At 36.6% G+C, this 25,512-nt stretch overlaps 1 protein-coding gene across 6 annotated transcripts in view; it reads right to left on the bottom strand.

Annotated features, from left to right (window-relative positions):
* The window catches only part of LOC131432352 (bumetanide-sensitive sodium-(potassium)-chloride cotransporter), a 251,080-nt gene that overhangs the window by 122,006 nt on the left and 103,562 nt on the right, over positions 1–25,512 (bottom strand). For 5 of the 6 annotated variants that reach the window (XM_058598569.1, XM_058598572.1, XM_058598567.1 and 2 more), the window contains one exon: positions 18,192–18,222. The exons of the other annotated variant lie outside the window; for it this stretch is intronic. The gene's annotated coding sequence lies outside the window, so the exon portion shown is untranslated. The remainder of the gene's footprint in view (positions 1–18,191; positions 18,223–25,512) is intronic. 6 annotated transcript variants of the gene reach the window in all.

The raw sequence follows: 25,512 nt of genomic DNA on the forward strand, positions 1-25,512 counted from the left end.
AGTGTGCCTTAATATTATATTATATTATTGAATAAAAAAAAAAAAATCATTACATTAGAACGAAGCAACAAAAAATCAACACTGTCACTGTTGTTCACGCTGTTGTCGGTGCGCTGCCAACAGCAGGTTTTTTTTCGGTATGTTTTAAGCGACAGAAAAACACATGCTACACTCTTTCGTGTTTTTTTTCGCTTCCCTTGCAGGGTCTCAGGTCGAGTAAGGGGGTTATGGGGGTGGTTGATGGGGTCAGCACTAACGCTATCCAATTAGAACTGCCAAGAGCGCATCCAATTATGATGGCGCTATATGGCAGTTGCAAATTGCCACCATCCTCGGTGGCTGCTGGAGGAAGAGCGAAGTAGCTTGATCATGTCGTCGTCGTCGTCGTCGTGCAGGGAGGGAACGAGGGCTGCATTGACAATTATGGCAGCCTGTGGTCTATCATCTGCGGCTGGGGGCTCTCTTGTTACCCATATTACTACGGTCAAAACGGCAGGAATCAAGGGACAAGGTTTCGTTGATCCTATCATAAATACAGTTTTGTGCATAACAATATAATTAGAATGAAATATTATAAAATATGCTTAGTTATTTACTACAAAGTCCATCACTATTTATGATCGGTGTTAAATGTCATTAATCAAAAGTTTCCGTAGTCAGAGATGGCAAGCTACACTTTTTTTGTGTCATGTATGTATTCTACGTAAAAAAAAACCTTCGTGCATGTAGAAAACTCACAAACTTCACACAAATACGCAGTTTTAATCGAGTTTTGAGCGTTGAATAAGTTTTTGAAATACGTACTACATGGAATGAAAAGTCCCGAGCCTCTCACAGAAAAGACGTGAATAGTTTTGAACCGATAAATTTTTGTTGTGAACAAGCCTCTAGATGGTCCAAAATCAAATTTCATGACAATCTATCCACTAGTGTTTGAATAACAGTAGATCGTGTCAGACGAGTTCAAGTTTTCATCAAGCTATATAAAAACCATGCATAAAAGCAACGGTGAAATTGAATGATTTGCGGTATCTATTTTCAAACCTGAAAAGGTCATTGCAGATAGGGGAGCCTGTTTTGAAGCCCTTGATAAATTTTTTTGCCTTTTTCTATAGAAAGGTATTAGAATTGCTGGAAAAACAGACTTTTGAACGGAGCCTCGGAGACTTATAGTGTTATATACCATTCGACTCAGTTCGACGAGATCGGAAAATCTCTCTCTCTCTGTGTGTGTGTGCGTGCGTGCGCGCGTGTGTGTGTGTGCGTGTATGTATGTGTGTGTGTGTGTGTGTGTGTGTGTGTGTGTGTGTGTGTGTGTGTGTGTGTGTGTGTGTGTGTGTGTGTGTGTGTGTGCGCGTGTGCGTGTATGTATGTGTGTGTGTGCACTTTTCGAAGATATTTGAAGATATTTTCTCAGAGATGGCTGAACCGATTTTAACAAACTTGGGCTCGTTTGAAAGCTATTGGCGGGCCATTGATCAAGTTCGAAGATCTAATGGTTGTGACTTTTGGTTCCAGATATATGATGGTATATGTGACGTAACCGACAAAACACGTTGATTTTTACCGCTCTTACATATATAAGGGTGCCAATATTTTGGGATCACCTCTAATTTCGTAAAGCGCTTGTGCTCAAAAGTTTGAGCACTTCGGAAAATGTTCTCATGCAAAATTTGAGCTAAATCGGACATGCGTAAGGGGTGCTGCCCGGCGGTTAAGGTTTGAAAATTTTCGATCTTGAAAAAGCACCATAGGGGGGAGTACATGAAATTTCCGAAATCGAAATTTTTTTTGATGCCAAAAATCTTAAAATTGCATGAAACGTCGATATTTAGTATTATCTCAAAAAAAATATAATATAATAAAAGTAATAAAAATTAATAAAAGAAATATATTTTCATGAGACTGTTATGAAAGAAGAGAAAGGCATTATCACACCACTAGGTGGATTAGGAAGGGGTTTTTCTAAAGGGCATCACAATGTTGGAGGACCATTGCACTGTGGTGAACAAAGATCAAAAACGCGACTTTACTCAATATTTTTTAATGTGGAACACATTTTTGTTTTCTATATAGGGATGCAAACTACACGGGAAAGCCAGCGATCGCTAAACAACTAAAATATTAGTTGTTTTTCTGATTTTGATTGGTTAAAATTTGGTACAACTAATCGACTGTTGTTTTAACTAATCTGTCATTTTTGATTTATCGTGCTGGCAGCTTAGCAACGACACCCAACAAGTAATGAAACGTTTCAGTTGAGCAATGCCAAACACCCTGAGCGAACAATGAAACGTTTCAATGAGATGTCACTCGTGCAATTGAGCAAAGACACAATCCTAGCAAAGTTACTTGTATGCATGAAAGCAAAAAAAATGTCTAAGATGTTTCAACCAATTATTCAGTTATTTGAACTTAAAACGCCAATTGCAATAAATATTTTTTACTGTTAGCCTCCTCGGGGGCAGCTAATCGTTCACTGCTTGAACAACGAAATTTTACCTAATTAACTGCTTATATCTTTATCACTAAACTCACAAAGGATATGGAAATGAGCCAAAAGATTACAATTCTCAAATTCTCACCAGAAAAATGTTTACAGGGAATTAGGAAATTTTTCCTTCACTTGCAGAATGGCTCGCTGGTAAACCTAATGCTACAGATACATTTTCAAGAAAATACAAATAGTACCATTTCACTTTAGCAGCAAATTTTTAAGCGTTAAGCGGTTTTAATAACATTGACATGAACTGTCCTAGAATACATTACTCTCAGATGAAATTAAAACATTTATACTGTAGGAATATCTATTTAACACATGGAAAACTTGTTTTACAATTAACTGTTATATTTTTCTACATACTTTCACTTACATAAAACGACCACTACGTAACTAACATAAATGACGTTCATTTATCATTGAAATTTTTCAATATGAAACGCTTCTGGTGAAATGGAGGGGTTTTTTGTTCGGCTTTGCTGTCTTCATTCTCCGCCAAGTGACAGCATTTGAATACAACAATTCCGGTTACCTGAATGGTTATGTCAAAATCAACAGATATGTTAGTTAAATCAACAACATTTTAGTTGAAACAACCAGGGCGTGAAACAACAATTGCCATATTGTAATTTTGTGATCTGCGGGTTCTCCGTATAGAAACTCAAGAAAAATGCACGTAGAAAAGTGTGTCAGGTTTTGAACAATTACAGCTCAGTCAATTTTGTATCAATAATTAATATTATGTCACCATTTGGTTGGAAATATTTCTACGTATTGATTTGAATGTACATAGCCATGTATTTTTAATTGTATATCATTGAAATGTTGATAAATAGCTAGCAGTGTCCTATTTTGTCTGCAAAAAAATCTCCGGCATACCGGATTTCCCTGCAATAGTCGACGGTTTTGAAGAAGAAAGCGATATATCAAAGCTTCGCTCTGATTGGTCAATCGATGCAAAAGCGAAACTGTTGGAAGCACGTGAAGCTATAAATATAAGCAAAATTATAGCTCACGTTTCAATCCTACGCGTAGCATGCTAGAGGTAGGTTGTTGCAAGACAAAAAGTGCCATAAAACGATTTAAAGCTTTAACTGGTATGCTCTGATCTTGTGTCATGCAAGATCGGATGAAATTCCATTAATGATCGACATTTTTAATCAATCGTCACACTTTTGAATCCGCAAATGCACGAGAGTCTGCTTAGTCTTTATTATGAACCAACACAGAACACGCGAACCCAGAATATAGACTATATTTGTCATGATTTGTATTTGTTTTTTAGCCAAGGGGCTGTCCATAAAAGCCGTCACGCTTTTTTTGGCAATTTTTGGCAATTGTCACAGCAGCAAAGACCCCCCATCTCCCCTATGTCACATGTCACGAATTGCTTGTGATCTTTCCCGATAAAGATCACTTTTGATCTGATCTTTTGAAGATCAGTTGACCAGTGATCTTTAAATCACATCGATCAAAATCGGTACTGTTCTTCCGTCACACAAAATCGGTAGTGATTTTGAGCTAAAATGATTTTTGATTCATGTAAGTTCAATCATTGATGATGATTCGATCATCTTTGATCTTGGTGGAGGAAAACCATATATGATCAAGATAAGACATGACATGATCTTTATGATTGAACATGTTTTTCTTATCATTATAATTATTGATAATCACAGCATATATGTTAATGTTATTTGCTGGTTTTATTAATATTACTTCGCCTGAATGAATTTTAAATACACCAAGAAGCATGAAATTTCGATGCGACCGACCAAACAAACTTTATGAAATTCTTTCATTCTTTGTGTGGTTCATAATCCACAACTGCTTACTACCTATCATTAGATTTCCGAAAGTTACAAAATCCATAATTCCAAGGGATTGGTGCACTCAAACTTTTTCTGATCACAACAGAAATGATTTCCTGCATCATTTATTCCGGAAATTACAAGAAGAAGCTTTTACATCAACAAATACACTTTTTTCTATAGAATGCAAACGTTTATTGTGGAGATTTTTTTCAGAAAACCCCTTCCCCCTGTCACAAAAGGTCACGTTTTCTGAAACACTACCCTCACCCTTGCGGCGTGACGTCTTGTATGGACAGCCCCCAACGAAATTACATCAATAGCCCAAATGTATGCAATTATATGTTTATACAAGCATGCGATACAGATATCGATATTTAAGCTTCTTTTCGCCAAGCTTGTGTTCAAGATTTGTATGCAAGTAGTTATTTTTATAGCGTTTCTTTACCATTACTACCATTCTGTGATTTCGGTTGAAGCGATAAACTTTTTCTCATTATCAATCGAGTTCATCTTATATAAATAAGAAATTAATCTTATGCACTCAAAATTTACCCTGGGGTAGTTGTCAATTTCTCAGGCGAAACGACATAACATGGGATTTCATCCAATCTTTCCTGACACAAGATCAGAGCATAGCAATTAAAGCTTCAAATCGTTTTATGGCGCTTTTTGGCTTGTTGTTTAGCAACAACCTACCTCTAGCAAGCTACGTGTAGGACTGAAACGTTAGCTATAATTTTGCTTATATTTATAGCTTCGCATGCTTCCAACAGCTTCGCTTTTGCATCGATTGACCAATCAGAGCGATGCTTTCCCTTTGATATATCGCTTACTCCTTCAAAACCGTCGACTATGGCAGGGAAATCCGGTATGCCGGAGATTTTTTGCAGACAAAATAGGACACTGCTAGCTAATAATCAACATTTTAATGATATACAATTAAAAATACATGGTAATGAACATTCAAATCAATACGTAGAAATATTTCCAATCAAATGGTGACATGATATTAATAATTGATACAAAATTGACTGAGCTGTAATTGTTCAAAACCTGACCACATTTCTACGTGTATATTTCTTGAGTTTCTAGTTTGCGCCACTATATAGAAAACAAAAATGTGTTCCACATTAAAAATAACTGCTCGCATACAAAACTTGAACACAAGCTTGGCGAAGAGAAGCTTAAATATCGATATCCGTATCGCAAGCATGTACCAACATATAATTACATACATTTGGGCTATTGATGTAATTTCGTCGGCTACAAAACAAATATGTTACAAATCACGACTATTAGAGTCTATATTCTGGGTTCGCGTGTTCGGTGTTGGTTCCTAATAAAGATCAATCTAAGCAGACTCTCGTGCATTTGCGGATTCAAAAGTGTGACGATTAATTGAAAATATCGATCATTAGATAGCCTTGTTCCACATCAATGGCTAGAACAACCCCAGGGGCTGATCCTTGTAGTTTTTTATTTGGTAGATAATTTCTTCGCATTATGATTTCGGGCAAATGGCCGACACGACTATTTTTCACAATGGTCATTCTGAGGGTCCAATTTTCGACCATTTTTTCAAACATTTAAGGGCGTATTTCAGCAACGACACCTCCACAAAAAAATAATCGAATGGCGTCAAATAACACGAACGCGGAGACAGACAATACAATACAACAACAATAGAGTAATCCCTATTGAAAAATCAATCCTCTTAAAAAACACCCGTTACAATCAACGTCAACTTTTGAACCGAGGCCAGACTTGTGCGTACTTTGACTCAGTTCCTCGAATCTCATCTCTTTCTCGTAGATGGCTAGACTGATTTTCACCAGCTTAGGTTTAAATGAAAGGTATTGTGATCTCATATGGAACTCCTGAATCCGATTTTCGGTGCCGGAATTATAGAGTGAAAAGAATTAAACATTTCATGCTGTCATTTAAAGTGTCGAAGTAAAATACTCAAGAAAGTGACGAAAAACTACCAAGTATTCAACCATTGAATCTAAAATAGAACCTACATTCATCATGCATACAAACTACTAGGTCTGTGGTTGGATGAAACGGTCCACCGGGTTTGGAATTTCTTCGAAGACATATGTTTTGAATTTTCTGTATTTATGATGGTCACAACACTTTTATCTGCGCACAGTGCTAACTGGTATTTGATACCAGTATACTAGTTAGTAGTGGAAGGAGATAAAAGTGTTGTGACCATCATAAGTACAATTAAAGAAAATTTAATGCCGTTGATACAGAATCCGTTCTATTATTTTGAAAAAATAGACTACAACAAACGTCATACCGTTTGCAATAAACAAGATCGACAAAGACGACAAGACTAATTTTTCCTTGAAAAAGGCTCGCCTGCCTCACCCTTCAGACTGAGAAAAGCCGTTCAATACAATACAACAATCCAAAACCAGTCGTTATATTGAAAAGATTCTCGGTCGCATAGCCTGCTGTTGAATTTTACCCGGAACGAGTTTCCGGTTCGAGAGTAACGGCATTTCACTGTACAAAATAAATGAAAAAAGTGCACTAGATGTTCTCAAAGACTTCTCATCCAATTTTCACAAACTTAGGGTCAAATGAAAGGTCTTATAACCCTATCAAACTTCATTCAAGTATATGAATCTCATTTTCAAGAGCGTGTTTCCGTACATGACACTGAAAAATCAAGTAGTATACATTCAATGAGGCGCATAATTTTTCAATTGAACAGGTTTGATTAGTTGATAACCAAATACATTGATTTTGAGTATACCGGATCTTCGGAAATATCGAAAAAATTATCGTGTATTCCAAACAGGAAATCACTCCAATTTTTCAGAAATAGCAGCGCTGATTTTCATGAACTTAGCTTTAAATGTAAGGTATTATGTTCCCATAAGTAAGTGTAGAGTTTTTTCCGGATCCAACTTCTGGTTCCGGAATTACAGGGTCATATGTATGTATATGAAGCTGCATCCTGTCATTTAGAGCAATAATGCAAAAAAAATCTTCTAAATTTGGCTTAAATTGTCTTAATTTATAGGTTGTGTTCAGAGTTGAACTGAGTCGTGATCATCATTCGCACGTCAAAGCTACGAGATAGTTCTGTCACGAACCAAAATGATCGTCATTCAAAGATGATCGAATTGATGCAATGAGTAGCGTACGGCGAACAGGCACATCAGTGACGTTGAGAGTAAAATGATTCGAATGAGAGAAGAGATCGGTTATTCTCTGTTTGTATTTATATGACCAGTTTAAAGTTCTGTACAGTTTTTTGAAACATAAATTGAAAATGGAATGTTTAGAATCATTGGATTGCTCGTGAAGACTTTTTGCCGTAGCAATGGTGGTATTAACTACTCCAGCAAGTCAAATATCAGTGTAACGTGCATTCAAGTTCGATTTAGATTTGATATCATCAGATTTTAAGAAGTTTTGGAGGACCTTTTTCTCGCTAAACTAAATCAACAGTTGTTTAAAAATACTCTTCCCACTGTAGGATTGGAAAAGTTTCAACAATCAGAGATTTTCTACTACAACATATCCACAACAATTATTACATAACGCACTGCAATATGAATTTCATTTCATGTAGTATCCAGATGTACATTTTCCACTCTAGTTGAACTTTGAAGACATGAAATAAACGAAGGAATTTGAATGCAACTGAACACGTACAGTTACTGTATATACATATGAAGCGTTCTTCCTTTTCTTTTCCTTAAAACTATGCAGAGAAAAATTATTAAACTGAAAGTTTCGGATTCTTAAATATGTATTTATGTTACATCACCTAATTTGCATTGAAATAAATTCATCAATAATGCACTATTCGATTTCTATCGAGACAAAAGTGTTTTCTTTTGATTTATTTTTAGCTAGAACTGCCTACTACGACTAAAAATGTCATCGCAACACGATCTCGTAAAGAGAGGTGGGACCCAAAAAGCTATAAAACAGCCAGTTATTAATCGTTGTAATAAAGCCTACTTTGATGTTCATAATCATTTTCTGACATCACCTATCGTACAAGATGATGCAAGTCTGGTGTTGATTCCAGTTTGTTAGTAAATCTTCGGCAATGTTAAAAATCTAAGAATTTGTTATTATGATCGTTGGTATGGAAATCGGTTTGCTTCAATTTTCATATAAAGATTGATTCATTGGATTACGAATGCATTATTTATTTTCCTTCTATGAACCAAATTAAATCGAGAACGTTGTTTTTAACGAATTTTCCTTGCAATTGACGATCACGACGGAAATTTTAGACATTGACCGTCACTCTGAGACTTCCATCATATTGATTCGTCTCCAAGTGAGCATCAGACTGAACTGACGGAATATATTTCTCAGTGAAACGCATACATTAATAATGACGGTATGTGTAGCTGTTCAGTGAGAGAGCATGCGAGAGAAACGATTATTTTTGGAACGCTTGTGTCCGTCAATGAATATTCTTTGTTTACGGATACTGGATGCAACACTGGTTGTGTTAATTGCTGGTCAACCGAACAGATTTCAGCTATCCCGGCTCCCAGTTCACGGTTCCGGAAGTCCCGGAAACAGTGGTCAAAAACACAAATGCACGGAATGCATAAGAACGCAGGTTCGAGTCCTGTCTCTGAGCGTACTCTTTCACTAAAACATCATCTTTTCTGTTAAGTTTTTCATTCATTTGGCTTGTCCAATACATGTTTCCACTCAGTTACTGCAAAACCTGAACTTAGTTAGATGACGACTTTAGGTCAAACCAATTGAAATTAATAAATCGTTATCATTTGGCAATTTTTTCGTGGAAAAAATACTAAGAAATAATTCAGTGAAAAAATGTTTTCGAAGACGCGTTTAAAAACAAACATGACTTGCGCTGTTTACTGTATATCAGCGTCGAATTATCAGGAGTTAAAACATTCAAGTAACATTGTTGTAGCAGATGTTTTTCTAAACCTCTACCTTTTTAGTTGATTTTTTTAAATTTTCGAATTTTTCATGAAAAGATCGCCATTTTGTAGCTGTAAACCCACCCAAAGTAACAAAACTTCCAGAGTTTTGTTCCGACAGGCTTGAAATTTATACAAAACATTCTTGAAATGTTTTACTATATGAAAATACAAAGAAAAAATAAGTGATTTTTCAAAAGTGTTAGACCCTAATATAATATAGTGTTGCGCTTGTTGTAAATTGTTTTAGTTCCAGTTTCACAAGCTAGTAGGCTAGTAGGAACTTGGAGATGCAGATTATTTTGATTAATTTACTCAAAACGTTGAATGATATAATATTAACCAATATTTGGGTCAAACCTAAATCACCTTCTTGGTATTTGGAATGCGCTGAAACATCAATTTCCAAATCCTACTTGAGAATCCAGAACGACACTACTATAAAACATTATTTTTTGACATCTAAAATACCAATGATTCGAAAGGCAGGCAATCGGGTGCCATATGAATTGAAGCTACCCAAGTAGCACATGTAACTTGTTCATAAAAAATAAAAATAAAACAAATGCTGCATAATGGTCGCATGACAAACACGACGAAACAAGTCGTATTATGATAGTTACAATGGAGTCAAAATAATGTTACGAATTGACATCTCATCATACTAAGTTACAATAAGTTCCAACGTAACTTTTCGGTAATCTAAGCCAGAGAGATAGCGACACGCGACGCGAGGCGAAACTTGACAGATCGCACGGAGTCGCGCGGCAGAGCTTCGTTCACTCAAGTTCAGCAGAAAAATGACATGTATGTCAGAGTGAGTGCGATCAGTCGGTCAGTAGTCGCTTCGCAACGCATCGTTTTCACTCTGACATACATGTAATTTCTCTGCAGAACTTGAGAGGACGGAGCTCTGCCGCGCGACTCCGTGCGATCTGTCAAGTTTCGCATCGCTTCGCCTCGCGTCGCGTGCCGCTTTCTCTCTGGCTTTACCTTAACTCTTACGACGTGCTCGCATTGACTGTTTTTAGTAACCAACTTGTAACCATAACAAAATGTGATAATGAAAAAGTGACACACTATACGACAAAGTTAAGTAATGATTTCATATCGGTTATCGTATTCGTTGTGATGCAACAAAGAAATACAATGACAGTGTCGCTTGAAAGCTTCCGTATATTATCCCGGACAATAATATTAAATCAATAAGTAGAATAAGTAGAAAATTCTTTCAGTTTAAAAAATTGTCTAAAGTTAAATCTGCGCTTATACGCAAATTTTTTGTCGGTACATGTGCGAAGCAAACTTGTTTCGGTTTTGGGAGATACATTCTCACCACCAGAGAGAATATTGCTACACTTTGTCACGGCAGTCTATGCATGGAAAAACTTATGCCAATGGCTACATTATGACCAGGGAATGAAATATTCATTAAATTTGAAAAAAGTGCATTTTTTAATTATTGCGATAGGTCCACTGTTTTAACTTTAGTATATGAAAAACTAATATTAATTACAAAAAAATTCTAACTGAACACATTTCGAGTTTTTAGCTGTAAATTTCATATGACGGGAATAAAAATATGAATATTATTTTGTAAGTCGCTGTTCTGAAACCCGAAATATCGAAGGCGCGCACGTTTTCAATAAGTATAATGATCAACTTCACCATAAATATCGAATAGCACTTAGATTTTTAGTAGATATAGTGAGTTTAAAAAAAAATTGAATTATTTATTTTAGCTTATATTATCGGATGCCAATTTTTGGTCGTAAATGTTGAATGGGAAAACATCAACAAATTGTAACTTGACACAAACTTGTTTCATTGTAACTGATGTGCGCGCTGAATCAAATCAAATATTCTTTACTGAGAAGTTGTTTGGCAACCCTTGGTAAGTCGCACAAGCTCCGCCTCTTACACTTTTCTGGTTACATAGCAGTTATAATGCACGTTTCAAAGTCTTCAACTTGTTCCATGAATTTGTGTCATATAAGTTACTGTCATTGAAGTGTAATAACGTGTGCTACTTGAGTAAGGCACGTCTAATGTCGTTTCTTGGCGTGCAAACCACTGCAGCGAGGGCACAACAATAGAGGTTTTTTGTATCGAATTGTAACTGATGATGAAGATTAGGTTCATTAAGATAATCCATAAACCCGGTCATGCCTCATCATCAACGGCCATTCAAAAATAGTCATTGCTCGTGAGTTGTCCTCTGTATATTGTGAGACTAGTTGGGTGTGATGTATTATGATCGACTGCAACTAAGCGAAAGGATCACGGGAGAGATTTACCGACGCTAATTGATGTGTTTGAACCGAGCATTGCAAGAAATACGGCCACAATACACCGATAAACACGACAAAGATTTTTTTGCAATAAGATAATGCTTGCTCACATGTTGCCCAGACGGTAAAACATACTTAGAATCGCTTAAATGGGAAATCCTATCCCACTCACTGTATAGCCCAGACATCGCTCCTTCCGATTACTGTTTGTTCGGGTCGATGCAGCGTGACCTGACTGACCGGTACTGCTCCAATTATGATGAAGTAAAAAATAAGGATCGATTCGTGGATTGTGGCCAAACCGGACGAATTTTTCGGACAGGCTATCCGTAAATTACCAAAAACATAAGAAAACAATAGTAGCTTGCGATGGACAATGCTTTGAATATAGAATTTGTTACCATTTATTGTCAATAAAATTTCGAAAATACTCCAGATTTAGAGAAGTTCAGTCCAAAACTTAGAAACTAAAGAAATACAAACTTGTTCGGTCAAAACTGCGTTTAATGTTTAGCATTCTAATTTATTGATTTATTTTGGTTGAATGGTTTATTGATTCATTGGTTCGTTTTTTTATTGGTTTATTGGTCTATCGTTTTGTTTTTAATTCATTGATTTATTAGTTACATCGCGGTGTTACTATGATGTGAATGTGATATAAAATGTTTGAATGCAAGCTCTTGTAGATATGCTCTTACTGAAGGACTTCTCTTGTCGTTCATACACTCCACCGGAGAATCGTTCTCGATAAATCTTAACCAAAAGCCGATCTGTTCCAGGAACTCAACGATCTGTTGCCAAGTTTTAGCTAAAAATCCACCGCTCACGCATACGGCCGAAGAGCAACGACCGGATGGCAGAGCACGATGGAAAACTACCGAGAACATAAGCGATGATCATGCCTCAGGGCGTCCGACTAAAACTGAACCACGGAGAAGCAGAAGAAAGTGGAGTTTTTTTACTTTTGTATTATAATTATTAACGAGATTTAATCCAAGAAGTCGAACGGGAGCTGCAGTAACGAACGAACAAAAAGAAAAACTTGTTCAAACCCAGTCGGCGATGATTTAGTGGAACAATTGTCCGCTGCTTGGTTACCAACGGAATTTAGCCTTTTGAGGCATCGTTGCCGTTCTTGGGAAACCGAGACGGGACTTTGTTCTTGTTTGTTTGTTTGTTTGTTTGTTTGTTTATTGTCCAGTAGTGTAAGATAAGACATCTTTTAATTATTACTACATCCGATTTCACCGTTCGCATATTCATTCTTATATCTAATTTTAATTTCTTATTTTAACAATTAAAATACTACTAGGTACTAGTTACGATTGAAAAAATCGATGCAGCCAACTTTAAAAATTGTTTCCGAGGGAGAGCGTCTTACTGCAGGTGGCAACAAGTTCCAAATTCTTCGGGTTTTTCATTGCCATTTGCCATTTAAAAACACGCGATGGCAAATCTCCGTAGTGGATGAATTATGCAATCTTTTATTTTATGCTCCCGTGAAACCAGAAATGTTGCAGAATGGTTAAATTTCAAGAAAATATGCTCTTGTTCTGTTCAGTTTGGTTAGATATTTTAAGTCTATCAAAGAATTTAAATTGAAAATGGGTTTCCTTGATTCTATCTTAGCATGTGGCTGTATTTGTTTTATCTATTTAAAATAAAAATTCCATGAAATTCAGTATATCGAGACCTACTATGTAAGCTACTATTCGAATCATTACTGTTAAAGCTGCATTTGGAACTACACGCAGAGCTCAGTATCCAGTATCAATAATTCAGTTACTGAATATAATTGCAAGTTAAGAATTCAGTTCCAGAGATGAGAGACGGATTTGTTCTATGCACCGTTCGCAGTGTGAGTTTCGTTTCAAACAAGGACATCAGCATTCAGGTGCTGGTCCTTTGCATTGAAGCAAAACACACCGAAAAGAAAACAACGACCGCTAAAATCCTACCAAACAGCCCAAGCTATAAATGCTAACATTTATGACTTTTGAATTATATTTCGCGCGGGGAAACCTTATTCGTCGAAATATTTTTTTTCTAGGTTGGTATGACTGTCAGTGACATCTGTGCCAAGTGTCACTTCAAAATATTCATTAGTGTTCAGTATACGTCTGTCTTCCAGAAGTATTAAAAGTGCAATCGGCGATTTTTATAACGTGTGAAATTATTCAACAAATGTTGCAAAAAGTATCAATTTTTTGCATTGATTCTACGCATTTTTTTCATCAAAAGTTCAACCAATATCGTTCCCCAAACACCGAATTCGTCTGATTTAGCTTCAGCGTGTGACTTCTGGCTCAAACAACCGCTCCGGGGAAACCGTTTTGAGTCAATTGAAGACATCAAACGTGAATCGCATCGCGCGCATTAAAGGCTATTTCGGAAACCGACTTTAACAACTGTTTCGAGGATTGTTGGCACAAGTTTATTGGGGCCGTGGGATTATTTTGAGGGGGCGAAACAGATTTGGAAGAATAAATAAACAATTTTGAAATTATGAACAAAGTCCTACTATTTTTTGCCCACAGTAGTCAGAGAACTACTTGTGTGTTGAAATATGAAAATCTAAAGTGAGAATATCTTTTAAGACACTGAGAGCTTTAATTGAATCATGACTTGTGAAAACCGGTTTAACCGTTGCTGAGAAATCGAAGTGAGTTCCGTTTTTGGATCTTTTCTTCACTATTACCGGTGAGCTCGGAAGCGGAAGCCGGACACTAGTGGTCCAAAAGCAGATTTATATATCTACCAACTAACAAGGTCTACGAACTAGATGAATTTACCAGTAAATTTTATAAAAATGTGCGCCTCGTTTCGCCATCGCTTGTGGAAATATACTCATGGAACTGAAAATTTTCACTAATCGTACTGTAATACTGGAACCGGACGTCGAATCTGGATCAACTGTTCGGGGACTTTTTGAAGAATTTCAAGACCTTTTGCATCTAAGTTTGTAAAAATCGGTCAGGAAACTTCCGAGAAAATTGAATGCGCACTTTCTCATAGATTTGCACATATTATCTTGTAACTCCGAAACCGTAAGTCGGATCGGAAAAAAATGGGACTTTAAGACATTTCATTTGAAGCTGACTTTGTGAAAATCGGTTCAGCCATCTCTGCGAAAATCGAGTGACATTATTTGTCACATGCACACATACATACATACATACACACACATACACACATAGACATTTGCTCAGTTCGTCGAGCTGAATCGAATGGTATATGACAAAGTTCTAAAGTTGGTTTTCACAGTGATTATATAGCCTTTCTATATGAGAAAGGCAAAAATGGTTCAGTATTGAATCAATTCGCAAAGGAAGCAGTTCTGCTGCGGGACGTTCATACTGCGAGTTTCGCTGCAAACAAGAACGATTCCGTAATCGAGCCTGCTGGTCGTTTGCATTGGAGCAAAATGCACCGAAAGGTAAACAACGACCGTGAAAATATTACAAATCAGCCCATTTAAGAACTATAAATGTTTACGAAAGAACTTTTAGAATTACTTAACTGTTTAAATATGCAAATCGTAAGTAAAAATTTTCATTTTAGTAAAAGTTTATAGTTTGATCGGTTCCAATTAGAAAATTTTCGTCTATTTTTCTCGGCTTTTTTGTTGTGAACAGGACTGGCTTTACTGTAGGACACCTTTTCAAAATACACCCTGTACAAGAATGGGTAGAACTTTGTCGCGAATATTTTTTGTTGTACCTAACCCAATTCATATTTTTTTCTTCCTGCTATCGATAATATGATCAGTAATTCATGATAAAATTTTCAGTAATTTGAAATAATCATAAATAACTCAAAATTAATGTTTTCCTAAATGTTTAGTATCAACGAATATCAAAGAGAAAAACACGTGACGCTTGCATGTCTTTCTCGTACTCGGATGACGGTTTTGATGCAGTGAGCGACATTGCATTTCCGGGTTAACAACTAGGTTGGAATAAATTGTAAAAATTGACACTAGCATGCGCAGTTGACTTTAAATATCAGTAATTTGATTATTAAAGAACTTTCTCATTTTTTCTTTCATTGAAATTATTGTATTTCGTACCGTATGTACATCTGCAGATGACGAATTTTATATGCTTTTTTGTGTTGTTTATTCAGAAGCGAGAAGTTTTATTCATACCTAGGCCATCCAGTTATGTCTCAGACATTACTCAGACAATTTTTTATCATTAGTAAAAAACAAGAAAACCTCGTAACTTCGGACATTCGAGTAAAAAAACTGCGAAACTTGGGAATTCCGCGTAAAAAATCGCATAAAAAAGTTCCTAAGCTGATTTTTGCCTTCCTCATATGAGAAAGGACCGAGTGTCGACGAGTACGCAAAATGTCTGTGTGTATATGTGTGTATGTGTGTGTGTGTATGTGCGTATGTGTGTATGTAAAGTTTATTTGCACTAACTTTTCTCGGAGATGACTGGGCCGATTTTCACAAACTTAGATTCAAAGGTCCTGTAGTCCCATACAAAATTCCTGAATATTATTTAGATCCGACTTCCGGTTCCGGAATTATGGGGTAAAATGTGAAAAAAATTGTGAAAACTTTTTTCGGCGATGGTTAAACCGATTTCACAGAGTTAGATTCAAATGAAAGCTTTCTAGGTCCCATACTTAATTCCTGAATTTCATTTGGATCTGACTTTCGGTTTCGGAGTTATGGGGTAAAATGTCCAAAATTATGTGCTCTAACTTTTCTCATAGATGGCGCGACCGTTTTTTACAAACTTAGGTTCAAATGAAAGGATTTGTGGTCCCATACGGAATTACTGAATTTCATCCGGATTCGACTTTCGGATCTGGAAATATAGGGTAAAGTGTGTTTAAATATTATATACCATCACTGAAAAGGGCAAAAAAACGTAAAAATTTTTCCTAAATCGACCTCAAATCTTCTACAATTGATAGTTTTTGTCAGTAGCCGGTCAAATGAACCGATTTCGGTTATTTTTCCAAGAATCGAAGAATATTATTTCTTTAAGAATACCACAGTATTATATATGATAGTAAGATTGATATGAGAAAGGCATCATTACACGACTAGGTGGATTAAAACAGTTTTTTTTTAGATTAAACCAGATCTGGATTCCTCATGCTTTGCTAGAACATTTGGCATCAAAAAACAATTCTTCAATTTTGCGTTTTTATTTCTATGCAAATTTCCGATGTTACGCGGTCTCAAATTCTCTCAGTCCCAAAGTAGTTTGTTTTTCCAAAAAAAAATATTTGAGATTACACCATATCTCAACGTTTCATGCATTTCTCAGACATTTAGCATCAAAATTTTTATAGGAACTTAAGTGGATTTTTTTCAAATAATTTTTTTTAGATTACATCAGTCCTAAACGTTTCATGCATTTCAAAGACATTTGACATAAATTTGCGGTTTTTTAAGCGGATATCCGAAGTTACGCATTTTTTACGCGGTACTATTCCCCCGCGTACAAAGAGACCTCAGTTGACAACGCACAAATGTCAAAATAACAAGGCCGAAAATAGCTTCGTTAATGCTATTAGACGTGTAAAGGTTTCTTGCATTGTAAACAAAATTTTTATCCGGAGCTCGAATTTCTTCTTTATAAGTTTAAAACAATAGATTTGTTTTATAGAGGCACTAGATTATTAATATCAATATACCGCGTTGCTAAGAGCATTGTTAACTTTACCAACCCATTATTCCACTGTTATATTTCAAACCAATCAGAATGTTCTCCTTTAAATTCTACATTTGATTGTTAATGCAGAGAAGTTTAATGTCAGTGCTATATAATCATATCAAGCTTACTACGATGCTACGTAAGTGCGGTGCTTTCAGGCATTTACATTTCAAATATATGACTTTAATGTTTTGATTACAACACGACAATGTTATAATATTGTTGATATCATAGAAGTTTAGTGCTATCATCTGATGATTATCGTTTCTTGGGAGAAGAGACTACTGCATCCGCAGCAACAGAGTTAGCTCAAAAATTCAAAAGAGCCAACTTTGTGTTCATTGGGTTTTTGCATTCAAAGATTTTTTTCCGGTTCTGGGATTAAAAAAGTTTTTCAACGATTTGTCTCTGGTTTAGGCATATACAAATTCAAATTATGTTGTACACATCTAATTTTTTTATATTTAGCTGCTCAAGTGAACAATTTTTCTAACAGCATCAGGCGAAATTATTTGCAACTTCGATAGGTTTTTGCAATGACTGAGCGGAAACATATATTGGAGAAGCCAAATGAATGAAAAACTAACAGAAAAGATGATTTATTGGAGAAAGATACGCTCAGAGACAGGACTCGTACCTGCGTTCTTATGCATTTCGTGCATACGCGCTACCATTTCGCCACTCTGAATCTTGTTATAGACACTCTAAAATGCAAGCCAGACATGATAGAACGTACATCGAGCATGGTCTACATCCTTGCCGTCACCCGGCCGATACCATCCAATCTGTTAGTTTTTCATTCATTTGGCTTCTCCAATATATGTTTCCTCTCAGTTATTGCAAAAACTGAACTTAGTTATGGTGGCTTTACGTCAAAACCAACTAAAAATTATTAAAACTTTCATAGTTTATTCATGACCGAAACTGACAGGACAACTTATCAATTGAATTATCAAATCGTTACTTACAAGGCACGGAACAGTCGGAATGCGGCAGTACCTGAAATAAACAAGAGGAAAGTTTCATAAATATTTAATATAATCTAACGAGTAATCCTATGTTATTATAGGCAAAACTCATCATTTCATGCGTTTTGGCTATAACGAACTTTTTTGTGTTGAAGACCGTTTTTTTTCCTTGCTGGTTTAAGTCTCGATCCGGGTTGGCGGCTCAATGCATAGGGTACTGGTCTTACAAATCAGTTATCGTATGTTCGAGCCCCGATCTGGAAGGATTCTTAGTGTCAGTAGGATCGCAGCACCAGCCATGTAATGATTCTGAACGCTAAGAATCGGCTGCGAAGTCTGTTGAAAGGTCATATTTCACAAACAGGGAATACAATGCTTTGAATAAGGTTCGTCTTCGATATTATGGTACATAGCAGTTCATATCGAACTGCCGCTAGAACTTAATAAGAACATAAAAGAGGTAACATTAACGAGAAAGTGTTCTGATAGTATCAATGATGAGTAAATGTACCGAACTCGAAGTACAGCTTGTGTATGTGTTCTCAACAAAATCCTTGATACTAATTCCAAAATTGTTGTTACATTGTTCCATTTTTTTCTCCGAACGCTCATAACGCAAAGCCATGCGCCACGGAACGTGCCGAACGATAATAAATATTACAGATTAAACATTCCGATATGATAATGAGCATCAGACAGTTTCACCAATCAGACACGGTGATATTAATATAATTGCTTAATTCACATCATCAATAATCCTCTCCGAGCCGAAAAATTATGTCGTTAACAATCCCATTCAGATAGTTCCCATATTGACACATCAATTAGTCATTTTGTGTCGAGGAGGGCCACTGGAAACCGCTTGATCGCATCGCAGCTGTTCGATAGGAATCTTGCCATCGAAAACCCTGGGACCTGTTCGGAAAGACACCAGGACATAAGGTGGGTTCGGGCCGGGTTATAGCGTCATGTTCAGGCGGCTGTTGGTTTCGGTTTTCCTGTTGAATTAAAGACAAATAACAAATCCAAATCACACTCAGCTGCAGCAGCAGAGCCGAAGGAGAGCCAAAGCATGTATCCGGTTACCGTTTCGGCCAATGTCGGATGCTGATGATGAGACCGATTCGAATGATGCGGGTCAATTTATGCAAATCGTTATTATGCTAATCCTGAAACCAGTGGCACGCAGTGCCGTACTTTGCTATAATATATCAATGCGCTACTGACGCAATGCTTGCTATGACTTTGTTCTGATTCTGCGGTCGTCCTTGATTTTTTGTTTTAACTGAGCTGCAGTAATTAATTTTATGGTTAACGTCTTAAAACGATGAGGTGACAGTTTCAGTGTTTCCGATGTTTCAGAAACGATATATGAGCGCAATCACATTCACTACAACTTTCAAATCATTTCATGGAAGAGCTGAAGCAAGATACATTAATCCTTAAGTTGGGCTTGGAGTATCACCAGGTCTTAATAATCTGAACAAAAACCGAGTAAACCTAATAAAACGAATGATCCTAAACCCCGAATTTCAAGTGAATATTGAAATTTTTTTTCAAGTGTCGGTAATTTGGTTCTATTCGATCATTGAGATTATTTTCCAAAAGAAACATTAAAACGTGATTAATCCACCTAGCAGTGAGATGATAACTTTTTTTATCAATCCGCATGTGTTTTTTGCATGAATATTCTTCGGTGTTTAAGTTTTCATTACATTATTTTAATGACAGTCGTTTTAAGCGACAATTTGAGATTGTAATCACTCATTGCTCTGTAATGTCGAAACTGCAAATACAATCGAATTTAAATCTAGAAGTGTGATAATCGATTAAACATGCCATGATATGTAAGTTTCACTTTAGAGTTTACGGTAATTTAAGGTACTTCCAGAGCCGGTATTCAGGAACCAGCATAACCCAAACCGATTCGTATGGCCATATGACGAATAAATTACAGTATTGAGTACAACTTTGAAGCTTAATTGGATAAAATTCATTAATTTTTGTATGTATGTATAAAACTAATAAATTTTGTATATAAGTTTAATTCAATTTGAATTTTTGTTTCTGAAATTTGATTAGGCTTTTTTGAGAAAACGATTGAGCTTTGAGAAACGATTTTATACTGGAACCGGAATTCTAAAATCGGTATGGCCGAAGTCAGATAAATTCACCTGAATAGTTGTATAGTTTACATTTGTTTCAAAATATTTGAAAATCAGTGAAGACATCTTTGAGAAATCATAGCACGAATTAAATTTTTAGGTGCCTTCTGAATCGACAACTGAATACCACTAAAACTGAAAAAAGTTAATTTTTATCGACTATCCAAATCTGCTAACCCGATAAACCTGATTAATTTATGTGGAATAGACATTTTTATACTAATCACCCTGTATTCCCGAAACCGGAAGTTGGATCTGACTGAAGAGCAAGATGTTTTAAAGAATCTTGAAACTTTTCATTTGCATCTTAGATGATTCTTATCGGTTCAGCCATCTACGAGAAGAATGAGTTACACAATTTTGATTTCGTTTCACATATCATCCTGTAGTTCCGAAACCAGAGGTCGGAACCAAACATAATTCAGGAACTTTGTTCGGGAGCATACGACTTTTCGTATGAATCTGAATTTGCAGAAAAGAAATTTTTCGAGAAAATTGAGTAAAATTATTTGTCACACACGCATTTGCTGATCTCGACGAACTGATTCGAATGGTATATGGATGTTATGTTCTTCCAGCATTTATTGCTGTAAGTAGTTTAAAACAATATAATTAAAAAAAAATCTGCCATCATCTGGTTCATATATGTCATATTCGAACGATTATGTTGCCAAAAACGAGCCGTGCTAAAATCGGTCCGAGGCAAATTGTCATGAAAAAGGATGCTGTACACAGTCTTTTTGGTACTTAGAAACAATTGTATGTAACAGAATAAAAAATCATGTTTTCCGTTGCTCCCAAGCACTTCTTTGTCGTACAGCGTTCAAAACTCGTACTGCTGGAATAGGGGGAAAAGTTGTTTACACAAAAATTTCGATATCTCCGTTAAAAATGGACGGATTTTAACAATCTATGGCTTGTTGAATAGGTATTATCGTGCGGAATCTAAGTCTGAAAACATATTCTGTTTTCAAGGTCAATTGTGACAGATACTGTCAAAAAACTGAAAATTTTGACATAAAACTTCGAATAACTCAAAAAGTAAACATCCGATCTCAAAACCATTCAATAGCGTTCTGGGTGACGGGGAGACCTTTCATTTGCGACTAGTTTGATCAAAATCGGTCCAGCCATCTCTGAGATCTCGACCTCTTAGTTGACAACACACATACGGACACACACACATACACACACACACACACACACAGACATTTGCTCAGTTCGTCGAGCTGAATCGATTGGTATATGTCACTCGGCCCTCCGGGCCTCGGAAAATTTTTCGAAAGTTTGAGCGAATTCTATACCTATTTTTTATACTTATAAAAAAAGGTAAAAAAGGCTGTTTAAAAATATTGTAAAATTGATTTTTTGGCGCTATTCTAGAAAAAGCATACCTTTCTCTAACAAATAAAAATAAAAAATGCAAACATGCAAAACAAATTGAAAAAAAAACATTGGTTGAATTAAACCAGAATTGGTATGGTCACTATATTACAATATGATTCGTTAGAAGTCGGAATTTATTTATTTTTACAATAACTTTTCCTGCGTGTAGGAAATTATTCGAGCACTCTAAAAATCATGCACACTGGAAGTAAAAGACGAATGTGTTTCCTAGCTCTAATCCTAGGAACTGAAAAAATAGATAAAACCGTACCTACAATAATTTTGTTTCTATCTTGTTATTAAAACTAACACTTGACGTGAATGTGATTAGTGCTATTTGGGAAATGAAGAAGTAATATCCAAAATAATGCAACGATATTTGAATAACATCAAGCTCTTGATGCAAATAGTCATTTTAACACTACACACTTAGAAAAATTTACATCAAAATTTACATTACATCATACATTTACATGCACATAAAAAGAGCGTCGTGATTCACTGTCATTCACAACAGAAAGCATGTGAAGATAAGTCATATCATTAACTTCACAGTTAATTTAACTGAAACTTACACCGATACAGACGGAAAATTTATTTTTACATGTTAGAAGATGTAATATTGTGTCATCACCGAAGAAATTACAACATGTTTGAATTAATGTCAAGCGTAATTTTCATTTTTTTCTAAAAGTATAGAAAGTGATTCTATAGTTAAAAAGCAAACGATTTGACAGCAGCTAGGGTGGCAACTGGGCTAGGTTTGACATCAAGCGAAAACGACAATAGAATCTCTATACAATCACTGTGAAAACCGACTAAAACACCTTGGACATCTTGCCTCGATCCCCCCGGAACTAAGCTAAGCTCAATACTTCGGGGGAGGCTATGCTCGTGCACTTATTCGTTTGGGAGAAAATGAGATCCTGCGTTTCTCTCTTTATCCATCTCGATCCACCTTTGGCGCCTCGACGACCCAATGCTGCTACGTCGCGCCAGCCTACTCGACTGATCCCCGACGATGGATCTAGCCTACACCGACGGAGAGTTTCCCGGAGAAGAAATATTCTCCCGCAACCGGCGCCTCCGGTACCCGTCCACGGCCAGCCGTAAGGATGCCTGGGTCGATCCAATGATGCCGGTTGGAGGATGGCTTCCGGTTCACTGGTGCCCGACGATCTTAACGGTACTACGCTACGGTCTACTCGTCTAGTCCCCGACTAAGGGCCTAGACTACCCCGACGGAGAGTTCCTTGGCGAAGGAATTTCTCCCGGCACCGAATCCCCTTTTACACCACGCGGGACACCCGAAGAAGTGCCGAGGTCGGCTCCGCAATTCCGGTTGGAGCATGGCTTCCGGTTCGCTGCTGCCCCGACTACTCGAATCGGTGTTGTGGCGTCTACTCGACTAGTCCCCGGTGATGGATCTAGCCTACACCGACAGCGAGTTCCCCGACGATGGAAGTTCTCCAGTAACCGACGTTTTCGATACCCGACCCGACCGAAAGGATGCCAAGGACGCTCCAGTGGTTTCGGTTGTGTGTGTGTGAGTGTGTGTGTGTGTGTGTGTGTGTGTGTGTGTGTGTGTGTGTGTGTGTGTGTGTGTGTGTGTGTGTGTGTGTGTGTGTGTGTGTGTGTGTGTGTATGTGTGTGTAGGTGTGTGTGACAAATAATGTCACTCGATTTTCTCAGAGATGGCTGAACCGATTTTCACCAACTCAGATTCAAATGATAGGTCTTATGGGCCCATATATCGTTATTGAATTTTATCTTTATCCGACATCCGGTTCCGAAATCACAAGGCAATATTGTGCAAATCTATGAACAAATGCGCATTCAATTTTCTCCGAAATTTCTCAACCGATTTTTACAAATTAAGAGGTAAATGAAAAGTCTTGAGATTTTTCAAAAAGTCCTCGAAAAATTAACCAAATCCGACATCCGGTTTCGGTATTACAGTGAGACTAGTAAAAAATTTCAATTTCATGAGGATTTTTGCACGAGCGATGGCGAAATGAGATGCACATTTTTATAAAATTACTGGTAAATTCATCTTGTTGACAAACCTTGTTAGTTTATGGATATATAAATCTACTTTGGGACTATTAGTGCCCGGTTTTCGCTTCAGAATGCTAAGGTAATTATGAAGAGAAGCTCCAAAAACGGAACACACTTCGATTTCTTAGCAACGGTTAATCCGATTTTCACAAATCATAATTCAAATGACAGCTCTCATTGTCTTAAAAGATACTGTTCCATATCATCCAGATCCGACTTCCGGTTTCGAAATTATAGCGCAATGAGTAACAAAACTTTCAAACTGTCATACAAAAAGATGCGGTACGGTACGCATCGGTTCGTGCTGGTATGGAAGAAGAAGAAAACGCACCCGCCTAGCACACAGCGTGCTTTGTTCAATTTTGTATAGCGTGCAGGGCTGCCACATTTAAATCTTCGTTAACTGGACTATTTACAAATTGAAAAGGTTTTTGATTTTATTCAAGTTTCAAAAAAAGAAACTTGACAGAATCTTCTTGTGATTTTTTTAATATAAGTAATATGAGAAAAGCATCATTAAACTAGGTGGATTAAAAGAGGTTTTAATCTTTTTAATCGCGGTGTTGACGTTTGGTAATCATTAATTTACCTTTTGTTATACAAAATCATCTAACACCTAGTGTTGCTCTGACAGATTAAAAACCATTAATAAAGGGTGATTTTTTAAGAGCTTGAGAACTTTTTTAAACAATAAAACGCATAAAATTTGCAAAATCTCATCGGTTCTTTATTTTAAACGTTAGATTGGTACATGACATTTACTTTTTGAAGATAATTTCATTTAAATGTTGACCGCGGCTGCGTCTTAGGTGGTCCATTCGGAAAATCCGCTTTTTTATCGACAAATTTTGTTCAGCGATGAGGCTCATTTCTGGTTGAATGGCTACGTAAATAAGCAAAATTGCCGCATTTGGAGTGAAGAGCAACCAGAAGCCGTTCAAGAACTGCCCATGCATCCCGAAAAATGCACTGTTTGGTGTGGTTTGTACGCTGGTGGAATCATTGGACCGTATTTTTTCAAAGATGCTGTTGGACGCAACGTTACAGTGAATGGCGATCGCTATCGTTCGATGCTAACAAACTTTTTGTTGCCAAAAATGGAAGAACTGAACTTGGTTGACATGTGGTTTCAACAAGATGGCGCTACATGCCACACAGCTCGCGATTCTATGGCCATTTTGAGGGAAAACTTCGGAGAACAATTCATCTCAAGAAATGGACCGGTAAGTTGGCCACCAAGATCATGCGATTTGACGCCTTTAGACTATTTTTTGTGGGGCTACGTCAAGTCTAAAGTCTACAGAAATAAGCCAGTAACTATTCCAGCTTTGGAAGACAACATTTCCGAAGAAATTCGGGCTATTCCGGCCGAAATGCTCGAAAAAGTTGCCCAAAATTGGACTTTCCGAATGGACCACCTAAGACGCAGCCGCGGTCAACATTTAAATGAAATTATCTTCAAAAAGTAAATGTCATGTACCAATCTAACGTTTAAAATAAAGAACCGATGAGATTTTGCAAATTTTATGCGTTTTATTGTTTAAAAAAGTTCTCAAGCTCTTAAAAAATCACCCTTTATTTTCCTGATTCAAAAAAGAAAACATTGGATTGTTTTCTGAAAAGTTTTGTTTAAAGACAGAACTGATTAAAAATAAAGTGGGAAAACTCTGTAGAAAAGAATTTGATTTTTTGTTTGATAGTAATTTCTTTTT

This window comes from Malaya genurostris, chromosome 2 (assembly GCF_030247185.1).
Source record: "Malaya genurostris strain Urasoe2022 chromosome 2, Malgen_1.1, whole genome shotgun sequence".
NCBI lineage: Eukaryota > Metazoa > Arthropoda > Insecta > Diptera > Culicidae > Malaya > Malaya genurostris.